Genomic DNA, 27,210 nt, shown 5'->3' with positions numbered 1-27,210 from the left:
CGTTTTTTAACTGGAAATACACCCATCTTGGACATAATTCAACTTTCACCAAGACTTTTGCAAGTGAATTGATTTCACGAAAATTCCGGTGAAAGTGGAATGTAGGACACGAAAATCGTGGAATTGATTCACATTCAACTGGAAGTGGATTTGGGAACATGGGCATATATACTTTATGGGGTCTTAGAGCAATATTTCCATGTGTTATAAACGGAATGACAAAGTTAATATACGCCTCATCCTATGGTGGAGGGTATAATTAATTGATCCAATTAAAAAAATAATTAATACTATTAATTTTGTGATTTATTGTCGTTTCAACTAAAAAATTTGTTCAATGGAATAAATTTTTAATTGAATATTTTTTAAAACTCAATTAAGACTTTATTAATTGGAAAAAATTTCTTGAAATGTTTTTCTGTGTTATTTCGTCGATTAGCGGCGTATGAGTAATATCAACGCCCGGAAAAGCGATAACCACCAAAATTTTAAACAATCGATTTTCCCATTTGTTATGAAGTATTTCTTTAAAAAGCACATAACCCCGGTTTTAGTCTTAATTGAGTTTTAAAAAAATATTCATTATTATATTAAAAATTTAATTAATTAAAAAATTTTTTTAATTGAAACAAAAATCAACCACAATTTTTTTTTAATTTTTTAATTGGATCATTTAATTTTTTAAATGAATTTCAATTAATTTTTTAAATATGAAGGCGTTTTGCCCTAAATATTGGACGATTCGACTTTAAAAAAAGTTTCATTTTGATGAACTGAGATCAATTTTTTTTAATCATCCGATATTATTTTATTAAAATCATACTTACACTCAAAAAAAAATATTGTCTTGAGGTCAAACATTGCATGTCCTTAAAATACGAATGCGAATTTTGCTTAGCATAGAAGATGCCTTTCTCTAATATAAAGTTTTTTTACTTGTTCAAAAGTCGATGAACTTTTTAATGAAGTCGTTTTGTCTTTATGATTAAGTGATTCGACTTAGAAATGGGTATCATAACATAAAAGATTTATTTTTGGACTAAAGTCAACTTGAATTTAATGATTCAGAAAAATTCTTCAAAATTAACGAAATTGTCTTTAAATTTATTGTCATTTTGCATCTTGGCTACAAAGCAAAAAAGTGTTTAAAAATAGGGCATTTTTTTTTTAATAATTTATTATTTTCAAGCCGTTTTTTTCTTCAAACATAACATAGCCTAATTTCTAATGGAAGTCGAGTCTGAATTTGGAGATTAACCCTTTGACTACCGATGTCCACTTAGGAGGACATTCTAAAACGAAGCTAAACTCTATTTCGCCACTTAGTTTTTATGTATTTCTTAATGTTATTTTAAAGAAGAGGCTTTAATCTAAATAAGATATAAATATTTTCCATATCGGTGAGCATTAAAATGCATTTTTATAAACTTATTTAACAATAAATGAAAAGTGTGAAATTTTGAGACCATTTTTCTACTGTATGTCTCTAGTAAACGGACATTTATACAAAAACTATTGCTGATATTTTTTCGAGCTCTTTTTTGTATTTTTTCTCACACTTCAAAATATATTATAGGCTAAATATCGCTTATTTTTGTAAGGCCTTTTGGTCATAATTCAAGAATCAAGATTTCAGAACAAACTCATGTAGCTCTAGAAGTAATTGCGCTAGGTACTCAAAATTATTATTTTTTTTTTTTTCAAAATTAAAATTTTGTTGTTAGTAAAGGGTGATTCTTTTGAGGTTAGGATTTTCATGCATTAGTATTTGACAGATCACGTGGGATTTCAGACATGGTGTCAAAGAGAAAGATGCTCAGTATGCTTTGACATTTCATCATGAATAGACTTACGATCTGCCACAACGTCGAATTTTCAGTGAATGGGCCCTAGAAAAGTTGGCAGAAAATCCGCTTTTTTATCGACAAATTTTGTTCAGCGATGAGGCTCATTTCTGGTTGAATGGCTACGTAAATAAGCAAAATTGCCGCATTTGGAGTGAAGAGCAACCAGAAGCCGTTCAAGAACTGCCCATGCATCCCGAAAAATGCACTGTTTGGTGTGGTTTGTACGCTGGTGGAATCATTGGACCGTATTTTTTCAAAGATGCTGTTGGACGCAACGTTACGGTGAATGGCGATCGCTATCGTTCGATGCTAACAAACTTTTTGTTGCCAAAAATGGAAGAACTGAACTTGGTTGACATGTGGTTTCAACAAGATGGCGCTACATGCCACACAGCTCGCGATTCTATGGCCATTTTGAGGGAAAACTTCGGAGAACAATTCATCTCAAGAAATGGACCGGTAAGTTGGCCACCAAGATCATGCGATTTGACGCCTTTAGACTATTTTTTGTGGGGCTACGTCAAGTCTAAAGTCTACAGAAATAAGCCAGCAACTATTCCAGCTTTGGAAGACAACATTTCCGAAGAAATTCGGGCTATTCCGGCCGAAATGCTCGAAAAAGTTGCCCAAAATTGGACTTTCCGAATGGACCACCTAAGACGCAGCCGCGGTCAACATTTAAATGAAATTATCTTCAAAAAGTAAATGTCATGGACCAATCTAACGTTTCAAATAAAGAACCGATGAGATTTTGCAAATTTTATGCGTTTTTTTAAAAAAAAAAGTTATCAAGCTCTTAACAAATCACCCTTTACAAGTAAAAAGAGAAGAAAAATTAAAGTTTTTTCTATTAGGTTTATTTCGGTAGTGAAAGCGTTAAAGCTGTCGTTAAAATGGTTTTAAAGGGCTTTTATATCATATGGAAGTAACCAAAAATTTAAATTTGCTTCCTAGAAGCTAGTACGCAAAACCCAAATTTATAAGAGAATTGTGTTTTAAAAGTATCCTTAATTGAATTCTCCGCATCTTTGGTTCGGAATCAATACCAAAATCATTAGAGTAAAGACAAAATCTTTGGAACCGGACATGTTTTTTTTTTTCAGTGTAGCTAGGTTTTTGAATTTTTGGGAGTTTTTTTTTTTTTTGAGGGACTTTGTAGGACATGGCCAAAACAGAAAGAAAAAAAGAATAACTTAAGAATTGTTGCCTTGTGTCCAGTACGCCAAACTAAAATTGACAAGTGAATTGAATCTAGGGTTGCCAGATGATGGTTGTCGAAATCCGGGACATTGCGCCGTACATTCCGAGATTTATCGGGACAAGCACAAACAGTCACATTTTTCGAAAATAGTTATTATCACTTGATAGAATTACATAAACGCCATGGCATAGTCGTTATTAGGTCTGTTCGTGAATTTTTCCTGTAAAAAATATCCAGTAAAAACTAGCTAGAGAGTAAGAGTGTATTTTACTCTCTTTGCTTAAAATTGCTGAAAAGTACTCGAAAAGGCATCCTAATTATGGCTCTCTTTTGCTAGCTTTTTGTGTAAACGAACGACTTCAAAAATTTTCGGGTTCTCGAACGGAGCTATTATCTGCAGACTTTGGAATTCCTAAATATGTTGGAGCCTCTGAAACTTTCTCTCAAGATGGCTGTGATGATTTTATATCAAAGCAAACATTTTTGCTGGAATTTGTTTTTTAAAAACGGAAACCTAAACTTATATTTACTGGTATAATACTTTCGATTTTGCCAAACAAATTTAAGCTCTGAAATGGCAATCGCTGCTTCTTTTGTAGTGCCTTTCGATACTGGTAATTTGGATATCGTCATTGACATGGTTTGCGTATTGGGGATTATTATAGTGTCACGAAAGAGTCTATGATAGTGATAGGGATAAAATCGACTTATGAAATGGTGGCAGGAAGTAAAAACTTGACTTATAATTTTTATAAATTTATAAAATTTATAAAAATGTATTTTGCAGAAAATCGTGAGTTTGAAAAAAATAGATATTTGCGTATATTTTTTTACATTTACTTCTCAAGTGACAGCTGATGATTCAAAAGACAGTGAAGGTTGGGGTTGGCATCTAGACAAAGATCCCCTACTTTATATTTCGATATTTGGGGACCTCCCCTTTGTTCGACTTTTTTTAAAGTACAGTTAAAAAACTTAAATTTTCTAAATTATCTGAGATTTGCAGAGAACATGCGTGCGGCGAGGTTATGGAATTAATATGGAGTACCTGATGATTTCATATGTGGACGGGGAGGGGGACCTCCCCCTTGCCATACTTTTTGACACTTGGAACAAAATTATGCGATTTGCTTGAAATTTTCATTGAATGTTGGGGTTGACATCTAGACAAAATCCGCTACATTATTTTTCGATATTTGGTCGGAGAGGGGGACCACCCCTTTGCCCGACTTTTTTAAAGTACAGTGAAAACAAAACTAAACTCCCCCGACTGAAACTTTACGGAAAAAATGGGTGAGGTTATGAAATTTATATAAGGTTTCTGATTTTTTAATAAAAATAAAAGGGCATAGGGAGACAATCCGCTTCTCTTAAGTACATACACACAAAAAAATATTTTTCTGATTCAATCACGAAATTAATTGATCCAATTAATTTTTTAATTGAAATGTCTTCAATCACGAAAATGATAGTATCAATCACAGTTTTAATTGGGCATAGAAAAAATCCTCGATTAAAAAATTAATTGATGTCATTAGCAATTTTCACTTAATTTTTTAATTGATTCAATTAAAAATTTAATTGATTTTGAATGCAAACCCCAATTAATTTTTTATTTAAAAAGGTAACTATTTTCAACTACTTTCTGAATTGGCTTAGAATTTTTATTTTGATTAAGAAATGTTCATCACTTTTTTTAAATGACTTCGTCTTCTGAATTTGATTAAAAAGTTAATTCTATCAATTAATTTTTTGATTAAAAATTTTAAAATTTTCAATCATTGACTTAATTAACCTAACGTTTCTACCTTGATTAAAAAGTTAATTGTATCAATTAATTTATTAATTGAAAAAACATTCAACTTCAATTAACTTTTTAATTGGAAATATTCTGGTGATATTTTTTTCTGTATACAGAGAAACAATTAAACTTTACCGAGTTACTTGAAATTTACAGAAGACTGGGGAGAGGTTATGATATTAATAGTTGGTACCTGATTTTGTGATATTTGGATATCCGGCTTTTTAGGCTTATAATTTGCTTGACATTTTCTGGTACGTTTACAAAAGATACGCTACATCACTTTTCGATATTTGGTCGGGGAGGAGGTCCACCTCTAAAACTGCACAAAAAAAATTCTTAAGTTTTCTTGAAATTTACAAAGGCAGTGGGGGAAGGTTATAAACGAAGAGGCAACCTTCCTTGCCCCACACTTGAAGGAAAGTTTCAAGAATTTTCAGGGAAGGTTAGGGGTGCTATTCACTACGGTGTTTGTCGATATTGTATCGAGGAAAGTGACGTCCCTTTAAAACATTAGAGCAAAATTTAAACACCTCCGATCTACTTGAAATTTACAGGGAACGTGGGAAGAGGTGATTAAATTTATATATGATTTTAAATTAAGATTTTTCGATATCTGGTTGGGAAAGGGGAAAATTGAAATAAACTTTGTCGATTTACTTCGATAGAATTTATAGGGACCATTGAGTAGTTGTGAAATTAATATAGGGTACGTGATAGTCCGATATCAGGTCGGAGTGGAGCGAAGGTGGGCAGAGGGTTTCCTTTTTTATACCCTCCACCATAGGATGGGGGGTATATTAACTTTGTCATTCCGTTTGTAACACATCGAAATGTTGCTCTAAGACCCCATAAAGTAAATATATTCTGGGTCGTGGTGAAATTCGGAGTCGATCTGAACATGTCCGTCCGTCTGTTGAAGTCACGCTAACTTCCGAACGAAACAAGCTATCGACTTGAAACTTGCCACAAGTAGTTGTTATTGATGTAGGTCGGATGGTATTGCAAATGGGCCATATCGGTCCACCGTTACGTATAGCCCCCATATAAACGGACCCCCAAATTTGGCTTGCGAGGCCTCTAAGAAAAGCGAATTTCATTCGATCCGGCTGAAATTTGCTACATAGTGTTAGTATGTGGTCTCTAACAACCATGCAAAAATTGGTTCACATCGGTCCATAATTATATATAACCCCATATAAACTGATCCCCCGATTTGGCTTGCGGAGCTTCTAAGAGAAGCAAATTTCATCCGATCCGGCTGAAATTTGGTACATGGTGTTAGTATATGGTCTTCAACAACCAACCAAAAATTTGGCCATATCGGTCCATAATTATATATAGCCCCCATATAAACTGATCCCCCGATTTGGCTTGCGGAGCTTCTAAGAGAAGCAAATTTCATCCGATCCGGCTGAAATTTGGTACATGGTGTTAGTATATGGTATCTAACAACCATGCAAAAATTGGTTCACATCGGTCCATAATTATATATATTCCCCATATAAACCGATCCCCCGATTTGGCTTGCGGAGCCTCTAAGAGAAGCAAATTTCATCCGATCCGGCTGAAATTTGGTACATGGTGTTAGTATATGGTCTCTAATGACCATGCAAAAATTGGTCCATATCGGTCCATAATTATATATAGCCCCCATATAAACTGATCACCAGATTTGACCTCCGGAGCCTCTTGGAAGACCGAAATTCATCTGATTCAGTTAAAATTTGGTACGTGATGTTAATATATGGCCTCAAACACCCATGCAAAAATTGGTCGATATCGGTCCATAATTATATATAGGCCCCATATAAAGCGATCCCCAGATTTGACCTCCGGAGCACCTTGGAAGAGCAAAATTCTTCCCATTCGGTTGAAATATGGTACGTGATGTTAGTATATGGTATTCAACAACCATGCAAGAATTGGTTCCTATCAGTCCATAATTATATATAGCCATATAAACCGATCGCCAGACTTGACCTCCGGTGCCTTTTGGAGAAGCAAAATTCATCCGATATCGTTGAAATTTGGTACGTGGTGGTAGTATATGATATTTAACAACCATGCCAAAAGTGGTCCATATCAGGACCACTTTTGGCATGGAGGAGCAAATTTCATCCGAGTGAGTTGAAATTTGTGGATGACACTCTTTCGTAGAAGTTTCTACGCAATCCATGGTGGAGGGTACATAAGATTCGGCCTGGCCGAACTTACGGCCGTATATACTTGTTTTTCTTAAATTGAATGTAGAGAGTTGTCCGTAAATGGGAACTCGGTACATAATTTTATGATTTTTCCACAGGCTTCTGCCACACTTCTTTTTAGTAAAGAACTTAAATTTACATAAAATTGGCAGCCAGCGTAGAGGGTGCATCATTTTCCAACATTTTAGCAAATGTTAATGTGGTAAAATTTTTTACTACTTTTGCCTTTTCCGATTTATTGGATGGGAAACAGTAATTCTTTGTATGTTATTATAATATAGTGCTTAATTTTCAGATATGTTGAGGAGAAGGATACCTTTCCTTGAGAAACCACACTTAAAATTCACAAGAAATAAAGAAGATTGTCCAACTACTTGAATACAGAACATTATTTAAAAAAAAAATTGGAGGAAAGGATACACCCTCTCCTCGACATTTTTTAAGGCGAACCGTTTTACATATGCATATCCGCCGTATTTGTACCTATAAACGAAAAAGCAAGTAACCCGATTTGTTTGAAAGAATTCAAATCTTTTCGAATTTGCACGAAGGATATGGTTGACTAAGTTAACGCAAAATGTTCCTACAAATACGCTTTGGAAGGCGCATCGAAGCGGGCCGGGTTACGCTAGTATCTCACATACATATTTAAATTTCTCTCTTCCGGTCAAAAACCTTTGTTGTTAGCACCAAATTTTTTTTTAATATTTATTTTCTTTATTTATTATGATTGTAAATCTTGCAATAAATAAATAAATAAAATTCCTCACTTCTAACTAAAATCTGAAAAAATATATTTAGTTAAGTAGCCCTCTAATGCATTCACTCTTTTAACACCACTTACGCTTTATTTTGTACTTTAACCGCTTTCCACATCAATAATTTAATATTATTTGTTTGAAATATAAATCTGGTATCTATAAAATATTTAAATTATTAATATCACATATTAAATAAAAATAAAGTACATTGTAAACATAGTTTAAATATAGAAAATTGCATTGTGGGACTTATCTTGATATTACTCGTATATTAACCCGTTTCCGCCCAGCGTTACAAATACGCAACGGTGGAGGTTTGTGCTGCAAATTTGCAAATATTCCTCTGATTTTTTTTTTCTTCAATTTTTTCATTTATAGAGCCAACGATTTATCTTTCTCACCATTTTATTAGAAACAACTAAGGGGACAATTTAACAAAAACAAAAAAAATTGTCCACATTTTATTGAATATGAGAATAATTATAACGAAAACATTGTTGTTTTGGGAGAGGGAAATATCTACAATGTTTGAATATTTTTTATTATTATTATTATTATTTTAATAGATCGTATTAATATTGTTTTTGTTTTATGTTTTAGAAATCATTACATATGTGTTACACTGGGCGTTTAACAAACATTTGGTTTTAATTGATAAATAGCATAGGTTTTTTTTTTCATCTTACAAAACAAAAATCGAATTGCAAAATACATACAATGATATTAAACAATATTGTATTAACAATGGTTTGTAGGCGTATTTTAAAGGGAACATATATTAAACAATTACAACAAATATCATAAATTTCATATCGAAAATTGTTACATACAACTCTTCGAGTATATACAGTGTGATTTGAAAAACAAACAAAAAATATATATATATATACAATTATTAAGGGGAACATATAATTTATAATAATATGTGTGCCACATATGAGCAGAATTTTGAATTTAAATTACTCATACGATCCACTACTATCCAAACTGAAACTATTGCTTCAAATCCTATTTCTAATGACAATGATATATATACACTGATAGAAGAATATTCAAAGCCTGCAGATATTGCAATTGGTAGAAGTGATTGTTATCATTATCATGGATTACTCTCAGTTAAAATGGTTCCGCAAAAGTGTAAGATACACTAAGGGAGCGTATGATTTATAATATTAGAGTATCCCAATAACAATAGGCTTTCCGTATAAAAATTACTTATCACAGGTAAAGTGTAAAATAATCCAAGGGAGCGTATGATTTACGAGTATCCCAATAACAATAGACTTTCCGTATTAAAACTACTTATACGACCCAATGTCCGAAGCAAAACTCCTATGTTAAATTATAAAATAATCCAAGGGAGCGTATGATTTATAATAATGCTACTAGAGATCCAAATCGATATTGAGAATATACATATAGTACGCTCATTTACAGATGTTTTACGGATGGTATACGGATCACACGAAAAGGCTTTCCATATTAAAACTACTTATACGACCCAATGTCAAACAAAAAAAAAAACTCCTATACTAGAGTGTAAAAAAAAATCCATGGAAGCCTATGATTTATAATATTTGCGAATGCTACTGGAGATCCACACCGATACTGAAACTATGCCTATAGTGCGCTCATTTAAATATAATTTACAGATGGTATACGTATCACACGTTAAGCCTAGAACTAAGATCACGTTTTCGCACGAAAAACTATTATACTCCATATAAAAAACGTTAGCGCGGAATAAATGCGAAATCTTTGGTTTGAGTATTTTCAGACAACCCTGGATTTTTCGCACGAAAAAATAGGCAGGCATATTATTTCGCATAAATAAGTTAAAATCCCTGGGTTTGAGACCCTATTTACAGAGATACACAGAAAAAAATATCACCAAAATATTTCCAATTAAAAAGTTAATTGAAGTTGAAAATTTTTTCAATTAATAAATTAATTGATACAATTAACTTTTTAATCATGATAGAAAATTAAGTTAATTAAGTCAATGATTGAACATTTTAAAATTTTTAATTAAAAAATTAATTGATACAATTAACTTTTTAATCAAATTCGGAAGACTAATTCAGTTAAAAAAAGTGCTGATTTTTTTTTAAGTTTTAATGAAAAATGTATTTCAACCAATCATTTGTTAATCCAAATAAAAACTTTAAGTGTTGAACTCCGTTCCCCAACTTTTTTGTTTTTATTAACTATTGAATATTTTGAATATCTATATTATTGAATATTTTGAATTTAACGTAAATAATTGAATTGCCAATACCTAATATGAATTATTGTTATCGATACTTGAATTCAACCTTTATGCGATAACCCTAAAGCTTTTACTCAAAATGAATTTAATTGTTGCAAATTCTAAATCATAATGTCTGACTGACACTTCGTTTGTTATACAACTTCACTTGTGCTTCGTCATTGCCCTTGGTAAGCTGCCGTCATCTTGAATAAAGCCATACTTTTGAAATTTTAAACTTAAACTTTGCCTTTTGCTTTCTTCTCTTTTCGTTACAAAAAATCTTTACATTTCCGAGAGTTAATCTTTATCTACAGTCCACTAAAGGAAACATCTCACGGATTTGTACATGTGGTTCTTCGAGCCGGATCCGGAGATGTTTCCTTTAGTGGACTGTAGATAAAGATTAACTCTCGGAAATGTAAAGATTTTTTGTAACGAAAAGAGAAGAAAGCAACAATTAAATTCATTTTGAGTAAAAGCTTTAGGGTTATCGCATAAAGGTTGAATTCAAGTATCGATAACAATAATTCATATTAGGTATTGGCAATTCAATTATTTACGTTAAATTCAAAATATTCAATAATATAGATATTCAAAATATTCAATAGTTAATAAAAACAAAAAAGTTGGGGAACGGAGTTCAACATTAAGCCAATTCAGAAAGTAATTAAAAATAGTGACCTTTTTTAATTAATAAATTAATTGCGTTTTGCAATCAACATCAATTAAATTTTTAATTGAATCAATTAAAAATTAATTGAAATTGGCTGAAAAAAATCAATTAATTTTTTAATCAAGATTTTTTTCTATGCCCAATTAAAACTGTGATTGATACTATCATTTTCGTGATTGAAGACATTTCAATTAAAAAATTAATTGGATCAATTAATTTGGTGATTGAATCAGAAAAAAAATTTTTGTGTGTAGATGAAGATATTCGTTTTTCGCAGAAACGAACTTAGTACTAAACATAAAGTGTAAAAAAATTCCAAGGGAGCGTATGATTTAGAGTAATCAGGGATGGAAAATGCAGTAATATAGTACTTTTTCCAATACTTTTTCACCCAGTACCGTAGTACCTTTTGTGTATACAGTTTTGTACCGATATCAGATTTATGGTACAATAATTTTGACAAAATATTTTAATATTTTGAAAAAGTCATTAATAAACTTATTTCGTAATGGTCTGTCAAAACAGACCAGTTCATGCGGGAACAAAATCTCGATTTTGTAAAAATCAGTGTCAAAAACACAATTTTCTCGAATTTCAAGAATGTTTTTGTCTAAAAAGACATTGGATTATTTATTACGCTTCCACACGAACACTTTCTAGATAAGAAGTTATCGATCGCGTACTTGCATAATGCGAACAATTACAGTCGCGGTTGAAACTTGAAACAAAAATTATCTACCAACATTTGGACGGAGCCACCGTGGTGCAATGGTTAGCATGCCCGCCTTGCATAAAGAAGGTCGTGGGTTCGATTCCTGCTACGACCGAACACCAAAAAGTTTTTCAGCGGTGGATTATCCCACCTCAGTCATGCTGGTGACATTTCTGAGGGTTTCAAAGCTTATCTAAGTGGTTTCACTGGAATGTGGAACGCCGTTCGGACTCGGCTATAAAAAGGAGGTCCCTTGTCATTGAGCTTAACATGGAATCGGGTAGCACTCAGTGATAAGAGAGAAGTTCACCACTGTGGTATCACAATGGACTGAATAGTCTAAGTGAGCCTGATACATCGGGCTGCCACATAACCTAACCTAACCTACCAACATTTGGAGAAAATCTTACCAAAAAAATATTTAGCAAAAATTTATTTCCGAAAGTTTTATTTCTATAGAAAATGTTGTCAACATTTTTATCTTGTGGAAAATTTGTAAATTTTTTCTATAGAAAATTTTGTCAAAATTTTATTTCTATAGAAAATCTTGACAAAATTTTATTTCTATAGAAAATTTTGTCAAAATTTTATTTCTATAGAAAAATTTTGCAAAATTTTATTTCTATAGAAAATTTTGTCAATTTTTTTTTTTTAGAAAATTTTGTCAAAATTTTATTTCTATAGAAAAATTTTGTCAAAATTTTATTTCTATAGAAAAATTTTGTCAAAATTTTATTTCTATAGAAAAATTTAGTCAAAATTTTATTTCTATAGAAAATTTTGTCAACATTTTATTTCTATAGAAAATGTTGTCATTTTTTTTTAGAAAATTTTTTCAAAATTTTATTTCTATAGAAAATTTTATTTCTATAGAAAATGTTATTTCTATAGAAAATTTTTGCAAAATTTTATTTCTATAGATAATTTTGTCAAAATTTTATGTCTATAGAAAATTTTGTCAATATTTAATTCTTTTGGAAAAATTTTGTCAAAATTTTATTTCTATACCAAATTTTGTCAAAATTTTATTTTTTAGAAAATTTTGTCAAAATTTTATTTCTATAGAAAATTTTGTCCAAATTTTATTTCTATAGAAAATTTTTCAAAATTTTATTTCTATAGAAAATTTTTGCAAAATTTTATTTCTATAGAAAATGTTGTCAAAATTTTATGTCTATAGAAAATTTTGTGAATATTTCATTCTTTTGGAAAAATTTTGTCAAAATTTTATTTCTATAGAAAATTTTTGCAAAATTTTATTTCTATAGAAAATTTTTTTCTATAGAAAATTTTTTTTATTTCTATAGAAAATTTTTGCAAAATTTTATTTTTATAAAAAACGTTGTCAAAAATTTATTTTTATTTATCTATAGAAAATTTATGAAGTACCATGAATTCTACCAATCTACCAAACAGTAAAAAACTAACATTTTTGTAGAATTCTACCAACTGTGGCAACCGTGATTACAAAACTTTGTAAGCGGATATAAACCTAAAAATATTTGAAATTAAGGAGTTGACAAACAAAATTTAATTTTCTTTCAAATTCAGTCTGAGGGATCTCTGACAATAATCTTCCAATGGAATTTTTGTTGAAATTTAGTGAAAAGTACTTTTTCGCTCCAAAAAAATACCAAGAAAATCTCCTATGGTAGAGTGTAAAATATTCCAAGGAAGCGTAGGATTTATAATATTTGCAAGTGCTACTAGAGATCATGTGACAGTACACTTTATAAAAAAAATAAACTTTATTTTCGAATTTTAATAATTTTAAAATTGTAAAATAAAATAGTTTTTAACTGAATTCCAAAAACTTCAAATATTGAATTTAAATTTTCCTCGACAAATTTGGTGATATGGATCACAGAAAAATTTAAAATAATACAAGGGAGCGTATGATTTATAATATTCCCCAATCCCAATAATAATAGGCTTTTCCTACTAAAATTACTTATACGACCCAATGTCCCAGAAAAACTCCTATGCTAAAGTATAAAATAATCCATGGGAGCGTATGATTTATTATATTTGCAAGTGGTACTAGATATCCAAAACGATACTGAAAATATACCTACAGTGCGAAAATATACCTATAGTAAAAATGATTTCCGTATGCTATACGGATCACACGAAAAGTTTAAAATAAACCAAGGGACCGCATGATTTATAATTTTAGAGTATCCCAATAATAATAGGCCTTCCGTATTAAAACAACTTATGCGACCCAATGTACCAAAAGAACTCCTTCGCACATTGTATATGAGCCAAAATTAATAAATTTACAATTTATTTACAGATTTCAACAGAGCTTTTTCTAATCGTATAAACCTAATTCAAAGAAATATATGTTGAGTGCTTCACTAATAATACGCTATCCGTTTTGAATTGAAAATACTCAATAACCAAATTGGAACAATCACTACAAATCGTTATTGATATTAATCATATCCAAATAAATACAATTGTCCATATGCAAAACATTATTTTGACAGTTTATCAAACGAATTTATATGACAAAAGTAGGATTGAAGTTTTCTTTAGCTTTTTTTTTTTTGCATATGAGGGAATGCAATGCAAATGGATTAGAATGAAAATTGATATTTAGAGATCGGTATATACTGGCGGCGTCGACTGGCAAAAAAAAAATGGTCTGCGGCTAAAATCTTTCAAGAAATCGGATTATTTGGGATCTAACATATATGAAATGTTGTTTTGGTTAGTTTTTTGAAAGGTATACATAAACTTTTATTGCTAAATGTAGCTATATTGGCTACAATTTCTTCTTCACCAGGAAACAAAATTGGCAAATATTTTGGTACAAAAATCATTTAAAATATTTTTGTTTTATTTATCGTTTTGAGATTAATTATAATTAGCACATAATTAGAATCTAGTTGCCCTTATTAATAGGAAAGAAGGAAGTCGAAAGTTGTATATACCTTCTATATAATTAATGTTGTAAAGTGAGATATAAAATATTTCCGAAAGTCTTAGTAAAACTATTTTTATTTTTAGTTATAATTCATTGATCACATGGTGCGTATGATAAATAATTTTTTGTGACAACACTCATACGCAGGATAGATTTATAATTAATATCAGTTATACGCATCCATGGCCATGATTTTATTTTCTTCTTTTCTTGGAGAATTGAAGACTTGTTTTAAGTCTCAATTTTTAAATATATTATCGTTTTACAATTTTCTTTTAACATGCAAAAATACTATTATTAGAAAATCTGTCACTTTGAGACATATATATATATATATGATACATAAGAAAAACTTACTATATATAGACGACATAAACTAGGATACAAAGAAACATGAAGAATTTTATAAATTAATGAATTTTGTGTGTATGTGTTAAAAGTGTTTTGTTCTGTTTTTCTTCGTTTTTTTTTTTCAAATCCCAAATAAAATTCAATCAATTTTCTATTTCCGTTATTTATCAGTTAAGTTCCATTTTTCTCATAACTTAGTTTTCCCCCGCCAAAACGTTTGTATACATATAGAATGAGTGGGTTTAGAGTTAACCCATATATCGATAAAAATATAAAAATAAAATGATGTTAGATATAACGATGAAAGGCCAAGAGAGTAATAGAGAGAAAAAAAACACAACATTCAAAACAACAAAATTTGCTTGCTTATTTCCTTTTTGAAATTTAGTTTCAAATAAAATTAGAATTGGAAATTATAGGAGGATAACACGATAAGGATAGACAGATGAATGGTTGATTTTCCTGGTTGCTGACTATGATGATAAATTGATAGACAAACTGCACACACACAATTCTCCAGGGTTTGATTGTCGTCTGTCAACCAACGTTAGTGGTCTTTGGTGCTTTGTCTGTCTGTCTGTTCGCCTGCTGTGGTATTGGTGAAACTCTAATACCAGAAAAGTACAGCAAATTTTACAGCGGAAAAGGATGTGTACACTGAAGTTGAACAAATTGTAGCAATTCTGAGAAGAGTAAAACGGCGAGAATGCCTTGTCGTGAAAATGAATGAATAACTGCTGGGGATTTTTTTCCACGAGAATTTTTTCCTTATCCTTTATCATGGCGTCATGGCAAGAAAATTTGAAAGGTGTTAATTCAGTTTTCTTCTTGGAAATTATGATTAGGTTTTTACATGATGAATTTGGTGGTGTAGACTGGTGATTAACTTTTATCATTGAATTTATTGGAGAATTCCTGTAAGTTGATGTTTTTTACACTTTACGAAATTATCACTTTAACACATTTATGTAAAAAGAAATCCACACTTACATTATTTTACAAAATATCATATCGATACTCATTTTTGTTTAACTGGTGCTGGTGTATTCCTTTTTTTGTTTGGCAGAAAATATGTTTGTGTGTGTTTTGAGGATTGTAAAAAGCCGTAGGGTCTAAGTCTTAATAATTCGTAATTTTTGTTTTATTTTAAAAATATTGTTAATGTTTTTTTTCTAAAGGAAAAGGTTAGTTAGGTAAACGGCCCAGAATAACAAATATATTTTCTTAAGTGATTTTCTTCACTAGATATTAGGTATCTGCAAAAACCTCGTTCACTACTCAATTTTGGGTTACGGCTTGGTAAAATATATTTTTGTTTTAATTCCAAACAATTTATTTTCTTTTTTTTCAAAATGAATGTGATCAAATACAGAGAGAGAGAGACACACAAACCGTCGAGCGGAAAATGGTTAATATATGTTTTTTTTTTAATATAATTAAGTATTTTAAATAACAATATACTTTATGATAAGATAGTTTTCTAAAATTAGTAGTCAGTAATATTTTAAATATATGCATACTATTTTAAAATATCATAGCTAATTTTTATATATACAACAAATTTTATATACATACAGTGAGGAACAAAAAATAGGACACAAAAATATTTATCACTATAAACAAATTTTATTTATTTAAATTTATTTATTTTTTTTTCATGGAAATTATGTTTTAGTTTAAATTTCCCTAATATGTAAAAAATACATTCACTTTAATTTTTGTCTAAGCAAATTTTTGCTAAATTTGAATTATTTTAATATTTCTGTAGATTTTTTGAATTTGATGATTGTAAAATGTCAATATTGACGATTTTTTTAATTATCAAATTCGTCTAATATTATTTTTTTCTATTTTTTTTTACACAACTCGATTAGTCCAAAACTCCATTATCTCTGTGGACCTCAAACAGCCTTATCTTGTGCCTCAAACAACCAATGTCTTGTGATTTGAGGTGAGTAACATTTTGATCATTCAGAAGACGGGAGGAAGTAACTGTCTACATGCAAAATAAAATATTTCCTTGTTCGGAACACGGTTGCCGCTGTTAGTAAAATTCTACCAAAAAACGGTTAGTTTTTTACTATTTTTGGTAGATTGGTAGAATTCTGAATGATTTGGGAGTTACTTTAATTTTTTTCAAAATATACAATACAAATAAAATAAATTTTCTACACTATAAAAAATATATTTACATAATATTAAAGATTACGCAACCTAAATTTTAGGATGCACAATTTACAAAATATTAAGGACAAATTTCTTTAAAATAATGAAATTTTAATTAAAATAAATTTTATAATCTTTGCTTCAAAATTTTTTTTTCATTAAATTTAGGACATAAATTTTGTAAATTTGCGTCACTCCGCTAAAGTCGCATGTCTTTGAACTAAGGCTAATTTTCCTTAAAGCAAAGAAACACATTTTTGATTTAAAGAAATTGTCCTTAAATTAACTGAAATGTTGAAAATTTAGATTTAAGATAAAAACGCTTCAAATATAGGCTAAGACTTTAAAGTTTTAAAGTTTTTTTGGAATTAAGAAAACATTTTTTACTTTGAAGTATCCGTTATAATTTGGATTTTTTTTTTTGTTCGGTCGAAGCAGGAATCGAACCCACGACCTTGTGTATGCAAGGCGGGCATGCTAACCATTGCACCACGGTGGCTCCCGGTACGTGAGTACCTTCCCAGCAAAAAAATTTGGAAGTTCTTCTCAAGGCACAAATTTAAAAGAACTTCCAAAAAATGCCGTCCCAAAGATGTTCTTTATTTTAACTGCACAGGAAGTTCATTTGAGTCAATTTTTGTATAACTCGATTCTTTTCCGAATTTTTCATGGGAAATTTATTAGTTTTTTGTTTCAAATAGCTTCAAAACAGATTAAGAATTAATAAAATGGTACAAATTATTTAAATTTTGCCGAAAAAAATGCTAAATCATTTCTAGAAAAAAAATGCGAATTTTTGAAAATATTTGATGACAAACGTTTCAGACAAGCGTTATAAATGCAATAAAAAAAATTACAAATTATTTATTTATTTATTATTCGCATCCAAAACACTGAATTCGCCTCACACCTTAAGAAGTGAAGCGAATTCAGTGCAGTAGCTGTTGAAATGGTGGACATCCGTCCTATGACAAGCCCATGTTAAATTCATCGCTTCTGCGTCAAATTTGCACCACTTCCGGATTTAAACAGAACATTTTCACTACTTTTTTGGCGACGCTTTTTTGCTGGGTTTATTAATAAACCGCGAAAAGAGACTGAACATTTGATAAATGAGATCTGTATCCTAATTTTAATTTTATTGGTCCTAAATTTAAAGCCAGATAGGTCGCTAAAAAATTTCTCTATTTTAAAGAAGCCGTATCTTTGGCACGGAATCAATACCAAAATCCTTAAGGGAAAGTCAAAATCTTTGGATCCAAGTAAATTTTTTTTTTGAGTGTATAGAAATAAAATTTTGAGACATTTTAATTTCTATAGAAATAAAATTTTGTGAAAATTTTACTATTGAAATAAACTGTTGCCAAAATTTTCTATAGAAATAAAATTTTGACAAAATTTTCTGTAGAAATAAAATTTTGACAAAACTTTCTATAGAAATAAAATTTTACCAAAATTTTCTATAGAAATAAAATTTTGCCAAAATTTTCTATAGAAATAAAATTTTGAGAAAACTTTTTGTAGAAATAAAATTTTGAGAAAATTTTTTGTAGAAATAAAATTTTGAGAAAAATTTTTGTAGAAATAAAATTTTGAGAAATTTTTAATTAGAAAAAAGAGTTTTGAGGGAATTTTCTATAGAAATGAATTTGCTGAATTTTTTAGAATACTGAAACTACATGTAAATTTATTTTCTTTCGTGGAAATTATTTTTAGTTTAAATTTCCCTAGTATGAAAAAAATACCTTCACTTTAATTTTTGTTTAAGCAAAACATTTTACTGAATTTGTATTCCCCAAAAAAAAAATAGTACAGATTGTTTTTTTTTTTCTTTTTTTTTTTGAATTTGTAAATTTTACCAAAAATTATATTTTAAAAATAGAACTTCACCATTAAAAGGAGTTTCTCCAAGGACTTAGTTTTGTCTATCAGCCTAAACCCCTTGAGAGATTGATGCAAACATGTCACCATCCAACATTAATGACAAACAATAGTAAAAAGGAAACTTTAGTAGTCATAACAGAAAATAACTGAACATTTAAAGTATAAAAAATTACAAGGAACAGAAAAGAGAGATAAGTGAATAAAATAGGGGTTGTGGGAGCCAAATGTTTTGCGGAATAGATATAACCATGAATGACTGGTAGGACTATCCAACCTTCCCATCAATCCTTCACTCATAAATCTCAATTTTGTTTTTCATAATGTTGCAGCAAGAACATTAACATACGCATCAGCAGCAAGAAGATACCAGCAATTAAAATAATAGAGTAGGAGGGCACAAAAATCCAAGGGTATGAACAAAATTATTATACACTGAAAAAAAAAAACATTGACCTAATAGGAAAGATGACGCAGCCTAAATTTCAAGTTACTTAATTTATGCAAACTAAGGGCAACATTTCGTTAAAGTCCTATATCTTTGAAGTAAAACTAATTTTACTCGTTTACAAACTTTAAACCTAAGCTGCAAATTTCTCTACATAAGTCTTAGCCTAAATTTGATGCATTTTGTACATATATTATCAGATAATTTAAAGTTTATTATTTTAAATGTTTTTCTTTATTTTAAGGAAAATTACCTCTAAAGAGATTTATTCAGTCTCGCAATTAATTAATCCAATTAATTTTTTTTATCAAATTTGCTTCAATCACAAAAATGCAAGTATCAATCGCAGGTTTACAAAAAAAATCTACAAGGGTTGTAATTTATATTTCGCCATTAGGCAACCCTAGTGTTTCAATCTTCCAACACAGTAAAACTAACGGTAAATTTAAATTATTTTTATTGCAGAAAAAAAAATATTTATTTAAATTTATTTAATTTTTTTTTTTCAAAATTATATACAGTCCAATGAAAATTTCCTTTTTCAAGTATGTATCGAACATTTTATGAACGAAACTTAGGTGCACAGAAAAAAATTTCACGAAAATTTTTCCAATTAAAATCTTAATTGAGTTCTAAAAAATATTCAATTAAAAATTTAATTGAATCAACAATTTTTTTAATTGAAATAAAAATCAATCACACAATTTAATAGTATCAATTAATTTTTTAATTGGATCAATTAATTTTTTAATTGATACTATCATTTCTGTGATTGAAGACATTTCAATTAAAAAATTAATTGGATCAATTAATTTCGTGATTGATTCAGAAAAAAAATTTTTTTGTGTGTGTAAAGTTCAATGACCATACACATATTTCGTACCACTAAAACACAATTCTGAGTGGTACACAGCCATTTCTTTGTCAGTTGTCTTCCAAGAAATCAGTAAAAACAACCGCCGAAGACAGATCATTCTTCACCACGACAATTTGAACTCTCGCCACGGTTGCCATTCGTGGCGAAAATAATTTACCAAAATTTGAAAAAAAAAATTCTACCAAATAAATAAAAACAACATATTATGAAGATTCTCATTCCTGCTTCGACCGAACACCAAAAAGTTTTTCAGCGGTGGTTTATCCCACCTCAGTAATGTTGGTGACATTTCTGAGGGTTTCAAATCTTCTCTAAGTGGTTTCACTGCAATGTGAAACGCAGTTCGGACTCGGCTATAAAAAGGAGGTTCCTTCTCATTGAGCTTAACATGATAAGAGAGAAGTTCACCAATGTGGTATCACAATGGACTGAATAGTCTAAGTGAGCCTGATAACATACATCGGGCTGCCACCTAACCTAACCTAAGATTCTCAAAATTTTATTTCTATAGAAAATTTTGTCAAAATTTTATTTGCATAGAAAATTTTGTGAAAATTTTATTTCTATAGAAAATTTTGTCAAAATTTTATTTCTATAGAAAGTTTTGTCACAATTTTATATTTATAGAAAATTTTGTCAAAATTTTATTTCTATAGAAAATTTTGTCAAAATTTTATTGCTATAAAAAATTTTGTCAAAATTTTATTTCGTTGTTGTTGTTTTTTATTGCAGCTTAAAACCATACATTGACTAAACTACAAGTGTAGCTTAACCAACAGAGGAAAAGAATGTTTGTCAAATTTATTTGGGCAAAGCCCTATAGACTGCAAGATGGTTGGATGGACGCACGTTTCGGAATTACCACATTCCTCATCAGCATCCTCTACTTGCAGCAAAACTATCAACCAATTATCAGAATAAATTCAGGCAGTTTATTAAACCCAACAAAAACCACACTTGAACCCTCCGAAAAAAGGTTTTACATTGATAGCCGGCTTATGCCGAAATAAATTCGAAACAAACATACATTGACTAAACTACAAGTGTAGCTTAACCAACAAAGGAAAAGAATGTTTGTCAAATGTATTTGGGCAAAGCCCAAATTGTCAAATTTATTTGGGCAAAGCCCAAATTTGACAAACATTCTTTTCCTCTGTTGGTTAAGCTACACTTGTAGTTTAGTCAATGTATGTTTGTTTCGAATTTATTTCGGCATAAGCCGGCTATCAATGTAAAACCTTTTTTCGGAGGGTTCAAGTGTGGTTTTTGTTGGGTTTAATAAACTGCCTGAATTTATTCTGATAATTGGTTGATAGTTTTGCTGCAAGTAGAGGATGCTGATGAGGAATGTGGTAATTCCGAAACGTGCGTCCATCCAACCATCTTGCAGTCTATAGGGCTTTGCCCAAATAAATTTGACAAACATTCTTTTCCTCTATTGGTTAAGCTACACTTGTAGTTTAGTCAATGTATGGTTTTAAGCTGCAATAAAAAACAACAACAATGCTTAAAGAACAAAACCAACAATAACAAAACAAAACAAAATTTTATTTCTATAAAAAATTTTATCAAAATTTTATTTCTATAAAAAATTTTGTCAACATTTTATTTCTATAAAAAATTTTGTCAAAATTTTATTTTTATAAAAAATTTTGTCAAAATTTTATTTTTATTGAAAATCTTTGTCAAAATTTTATTTCTATAGAAAATTTTATCAAAATTTTATCAAAATTTTATTTCTATAGAAAATTTTGTCAACATTTTATTTCTATAGAAAGTTTTGTCAAAATTTTATTTCCATAGAAAATTTTGTCAAAATTTTATTTCCATAGAAAATTTTGTCAAAATTTTATTTCTATAGAAAGTTTTGTCAAAATTTTATTTTTATAGAAAATTTTGTCAAAATTTTATTTCTATAGAAAATTTTGTCAAAATTTTATTGCTATAGAAAATTTTGTCAAAATTTTATTTCTATAGAAAATTTTGTCAAAATTTTATTATTATAAAAATTTTTGTCAAAATTTTATTTCTATAAAAATTTTTGTCAAAATTTTATTTCTATAAAAAATTTATCAAAATTTTATTTCTATAGAAAATTTTGTCAAAATTTTATTTCTATAGAAAATTTTGTCAAAATTTTATTTCTATAGAAAATTTTGTCAAAATTTTATTTCTATAGAAAATTTTGTCAAAATTTTATTTCTATAGAAAATTTTGTCAAAATTTTATTTCTATAGCAAATTTTGTCAAAATTTTATTTCTATAGAAAATTTTATTTCTATAGCAAATTTTGTCAAAATTTTATTTCTATAGAAAATGTTGTCAAAATTTTATTACTATAAAAAATTTTGTCAAAATTTTATTTCTATAAAGAATTTTATCAAAATTTTGTTTCTATAAAAATTTTTGTCAAAATTTTATTTCTATAGAAAATTTTCTCAAAATTTTATTTCTATAGAAAGTTTTGTAAAAATTTTATTTCTATAGAAAATTTTGTCAAAATTTCATTTCTATAGATTTTTTTTTCAAAATTTTATTTCTATAAAAAATTTTGTCAAAATTTTATTTCTATAGAAAATTTTGTCAAAATTTTATTTCTATAGAAATTTTTGTCAAAATTTCATTTCTATAGAAAATTTTGTCAAAATTTTATTTCTATCGAAATTTTTGTAAAAATTTTATTTCTATAGAAAATTTTGTCAAAATCTTATTTCTAAAGAAAATTTTGTCAAAATTTTATTTCTATGGAAAATTTTGTCAAAATTTTATTTCTATAAAAAATGTTATCCAAATTTTATTACTATAAAAAATTTTGTGAAAATTTTATTTCTATAAAAAGTTTTATCAAAATTTTATTTCTATAGAAAATTTTGTCAAAATTTTATTTTTATAGAAAATTTTTGTCAAAATTTTATTTCTATAGAGAATTTTATGTCTATAGAAAATTTTTGCAAAAATTTATTTCTATAGAAAATTTTGTCAAAAATCTATTTATATAAAAAATTTTGTCAAAATTTTATTTCTATAGATTTTTTTTTCCAAAATTATATTTTTCTATAGAGAGTTGACGTAACTCTCAGTTGGAGAGGAATATGTGCAAAGTCTACCAAAACATGAAGAATTCTACCAATCTACTAAACAGTAAAAAATCTAGCATTTTTGGCAGAATTCTACCAACTAGATCTTAATGGGGAATTTTTGAAAAGCATTACGGTGATTTTCGATGATTAATATGTATTTGCTTTTGTTCTATAATTCTAAGGGCAAACTTCTTTAAAATAATGAAATTTTAATTAAAAGAAAGTTTATAATCTATGCTTCAAAAAATTTTGTCATTAAATTTAGGACACAAATCTTGGACATTTGTGTCCCTTCGTTAAAGTCGTATGTCTTTGAAATAAGGCAAAATTTCCTTAAAGTAAAGAAGCAAATTTTTTATTTAAAGAAATCGTCCTTAGGATTTAGCATCTTTAGTTTAAAGTTGTTTTGGAATTATGAAAATATTTTTACTTTGACGTATCCGTTATAATTTGTTTGTACGTGAATAGCTTTATTAATATACCGCGAAAAGCGAATAAATATTCGATAAATGAGATTTGTCGCTAAAAGTCTTTATTGTAAAGAAGCCACATCTTTGGCTCAGAATCAATACCAAAATTGTTTGTGAGCCGCCGTGGTGCACATGCCCGTCGTGCATACACAAGGTCGTGGGTTCGATTCCTGTTTCGACCGAACACCAAAATTTTTTCAGCGGTGGATTATCCTACCTCAGTAATGCTGGTGACATTTCTGAGGGTTTCAAAACTTCTCTAAGTGGTTTCACTGCAATGTGGAACGCCGTTCGGACTCGGCTATAAAAAGGAGGTCCCTTGTCATTGAGCTTAACATGGAATCGGGCAGCACCCAGTGATAAGAGAGAAGTTCACCAATGTGGTATCACAATGGACTGAATAGTCTAAGTGAGCCTGATACATCGGGCTGCACCTAACCTAACCTAATACCAAAATTTTAAATTTCCAATTCTAATTTTCTTTATTTAAGTCAGCAAACGACTTCTTTGAAAATTTAATCGACTCTTGGATATGGAAAAATATTTTATTTATTAGAGAAATGCGTGTTCTGTCCTAAGCGAAATTCGTTTGTTTTTTAAGGGCACGAAATCATTGACCGCACGACAGTGTAATTAGAAAAAGTCGGGCAAGGGCAGGTGACCTCCCTTTGCAATCTTGAAAATTTCAAGATATTAAAATTTTTTATAACATTTTTTTCACTATAACTCCACTGTAAAGTGACGACCATGATATGTATGGTATCAATAGGGGAAAAAAAAAGAAAATTCTCAACTCTAGCAACTCGGGAGTTTGTTTTATTTTTTTTTCTTTTTTGTTAACAACATATACATGCAATAATTCTTTGGGACAGCTCTGAGCACTATGTCTAGCCGGTGGTTGTGTTGAATATGGATTTCAAGTGAGGAATAAAGTTAAAGATGACACATTCATCAAGCTCAGGCTGGTTGTCAGGCACTTCTTTTATTATGCGTTTTTTTGTATCCATGAAAAATTCATTCACATTTATGTTTACCCGGTGTCAGGGGAGCTCACTTCCACAATCCTAAAATACAAGTCAATACATGCATGCAGCAAACAATTCATTCATGTTTATGTTATTTCATGAAAATGTTGCACACAGCAAGAGGAGGAGGATGAGGAATAAGGAACAGGAGCTGCATCAATGAAATAACATTTGCCAAGGTTGCCAGATTGTTATTAATTGAAAAATATACTATGCAGTCTTAAATTCCAGCTACAGTTTATTATTCTTACATCCTTCTTTAAAGCCAACATGGTTACTCTCTGCATCTAGGTGTAGTGATATACGCTTTTGAAAACTCTCTGGTTTGGTTGGGGGATGAGATGAATCCTGAAGTGCTTCGTCCTACCGACTTTTATATGGCTCTTCAACTATTCCATTACACTGGTAGTGGTTGTATTGTTTCCTTTTCTAGTGCTTGTTTTTGTCTCCATTCAGACTTTTTTGAAGTTGAATTCATAAGAGTAGCAGCTTTTAGCTTTTTTATGATTGTGAATTTGGAGTTGCTAAGAGGAAAGGGAGACCCCGATAAGCATGCAATACAATAAAATTATATTTCCATATAACTCTAAGATTGTTTAACATTCCATTTGTAGAGGTCAACGAATCTACTAGAGAGATGGGAAAGTTTAAAGTGGACCATGAGAAATAATTGGGGCTTGATACCAATATAAGTGAAATAAATGAATCAATTATTTTCTTCATGATCGATTTGTTGATGTGGGCCATATTCTTCTAATTCCAGCTCCACAAAATCGCCTATATTCGCCCCATGAGAAGCTCTTATAATGTTCGTTGCATCTAATCGGATTTTATACCACTATGGGATTAAAAATTGCTTTTTATCTACACTTTTTTGCTGAGAGAAGTTTCATTATATATGGATGAAGACACAATCGTGGAGTTTCTGGACATTGGAGTAGCATACAATAACGTAGACCCGAATTCAATAATCACAGTCATGTCAATTCTAAATATTGGACTTCTAGAAACTTCTAGAAATTCTAAATATTGACCCTGGTATACATGAGATAACGGAGGAAATAACAAAAAGACATTTACCATGATTGCTCTCCTTCGATATTTTACTTTCCTTCCAAAAAGAAAATATAACAAGTATATACGGCCTTAAGTTCGGCCGGACCGAACCTTAAATACCCACCACCATAAATCAAATATAAGTTCCTTTCAAAATTCTTCTTACTTGAAAGGTGGCATCCCGATGTATCAGGCTCACTTAGACTATTCAGTCCATTGTGATACCACATTGGTGAACTTCTCTCTGATCACTGATTGCTGCCCGATTCCATGTTAATAAGCTCAATGACAAGGGACCTCCTTTTTATAGCCGAGTCCGAACGGTGTTCCACATTGCAGTGAAACCACTTAGAGAAGCATTGAAAACACTCAGAAATGTCACCAGCATAACTGAGGTGGGATAATCCACCGCTGAAAAACTTTTTTGGTGTTCGTTCGAAGCAGGAATCGAACCCAAGACCTTGCGTATGCAAGGCGGGCATACTAACCATTGCACCACGGTGGCTCCCAGGTACTCTCCCAAGCAAATAGATTCAAGTAGCACGCTTCCCAAAGTTTAATTTAATGTTTCAACATATGGAGACTACATCTGATTTTTGATTTATAAGAACCTTTTTTGTAGAATTTTAGAGTAATCTTAAACTTCCAAAAGAACGCCTTTCATATGGTTGGAAATCTATATTCAATTGATTTTTCACGCATTACTCGAATAAGCACGATAAAAATTGCGATTATTTGAAGCTCATGAAGTCAAATCGGGAGATCGATCTATATGGAATATATACCAAAACATGGATCGATATACACCATATTCGGTACACCTGTTTGTGATTCTAAAATACCTGTAGATTTCCAATTTCAAGCAAATCGAATAAAAAGTACGGTTTCTGGAAGCCCAAGAAATCGAATCGGAAAACCGGTCTATATGTGGGATATACCAAAACATGTACCGATACACGCTATATTTCGACACAACTATTTGTGGGTCTAAAATACCTGTAGATTTCTAATTTCAGGCAAATCGGTCAAAAAACTACGGTTTCTAGACTTAAGAAATTAAATCGGGAAATCGGTCTATATGGGAGCTATACCAAAACATGGACCGCTATACACCATATTCGGTACACTTGTTTGTAGTCCTAAGATTTCCAATTCCAGGCAAATCGGATAAAATCTGGTCTATATGGGGTCTATACCAAAATATGAACCGATACACGCCATTTTCGACACAGCTATTTGTGGGCCTAAAATACCTTTAGAATTCCAATTTCAGCCGAACTCGAATAAAAAATACGGTTTCTAGAAGCCCAAGACCCCAAATCGGGGGATCGATATAGCCCATCTTCGAACATGACCTGCCTTGCAAACAAACAACCAATCTGTGCCAAATTTCAGGATAATAGCACCATTATTGAAGGCTGTATGTAGCGTGATAACAACAGACAAACGGACATGGTTATATCGTTTTAGA

At 30.0% G+C, this 27,210-nt stretch overlaps 1 protein-coding gene across 5 annotated transcripts in view; it reads right to left on the bottom strand.

Moving 5' to 3' along the window:
• LOC142235042 (translational regulator orb2-like) overlaps positions 1–27,210 on the bottom strand; it is a 136,089-nt gene that overhangs the window by 54,239 nt on the left and 54,640 nt on the right. The window lies entirely within an intron of this gene.

Source organism: Haematobia irritans, chromosome 4 (assembly GCF_050003625.1).
Source record: "Haematobia irritans isolate KBUSLIRL chromosome 4, ASM5000362v1, whole genome shotgun sequence".
Taxonomy (NCBI): Eukaryota; Metazoa; Arthropoda; class Insecta; order Diptera; family Muscidae; genus Haematobia; species Haematobia irritans.
This window is presented reverse-complemented; position numbering and strand designations above follow the sequence as displayed.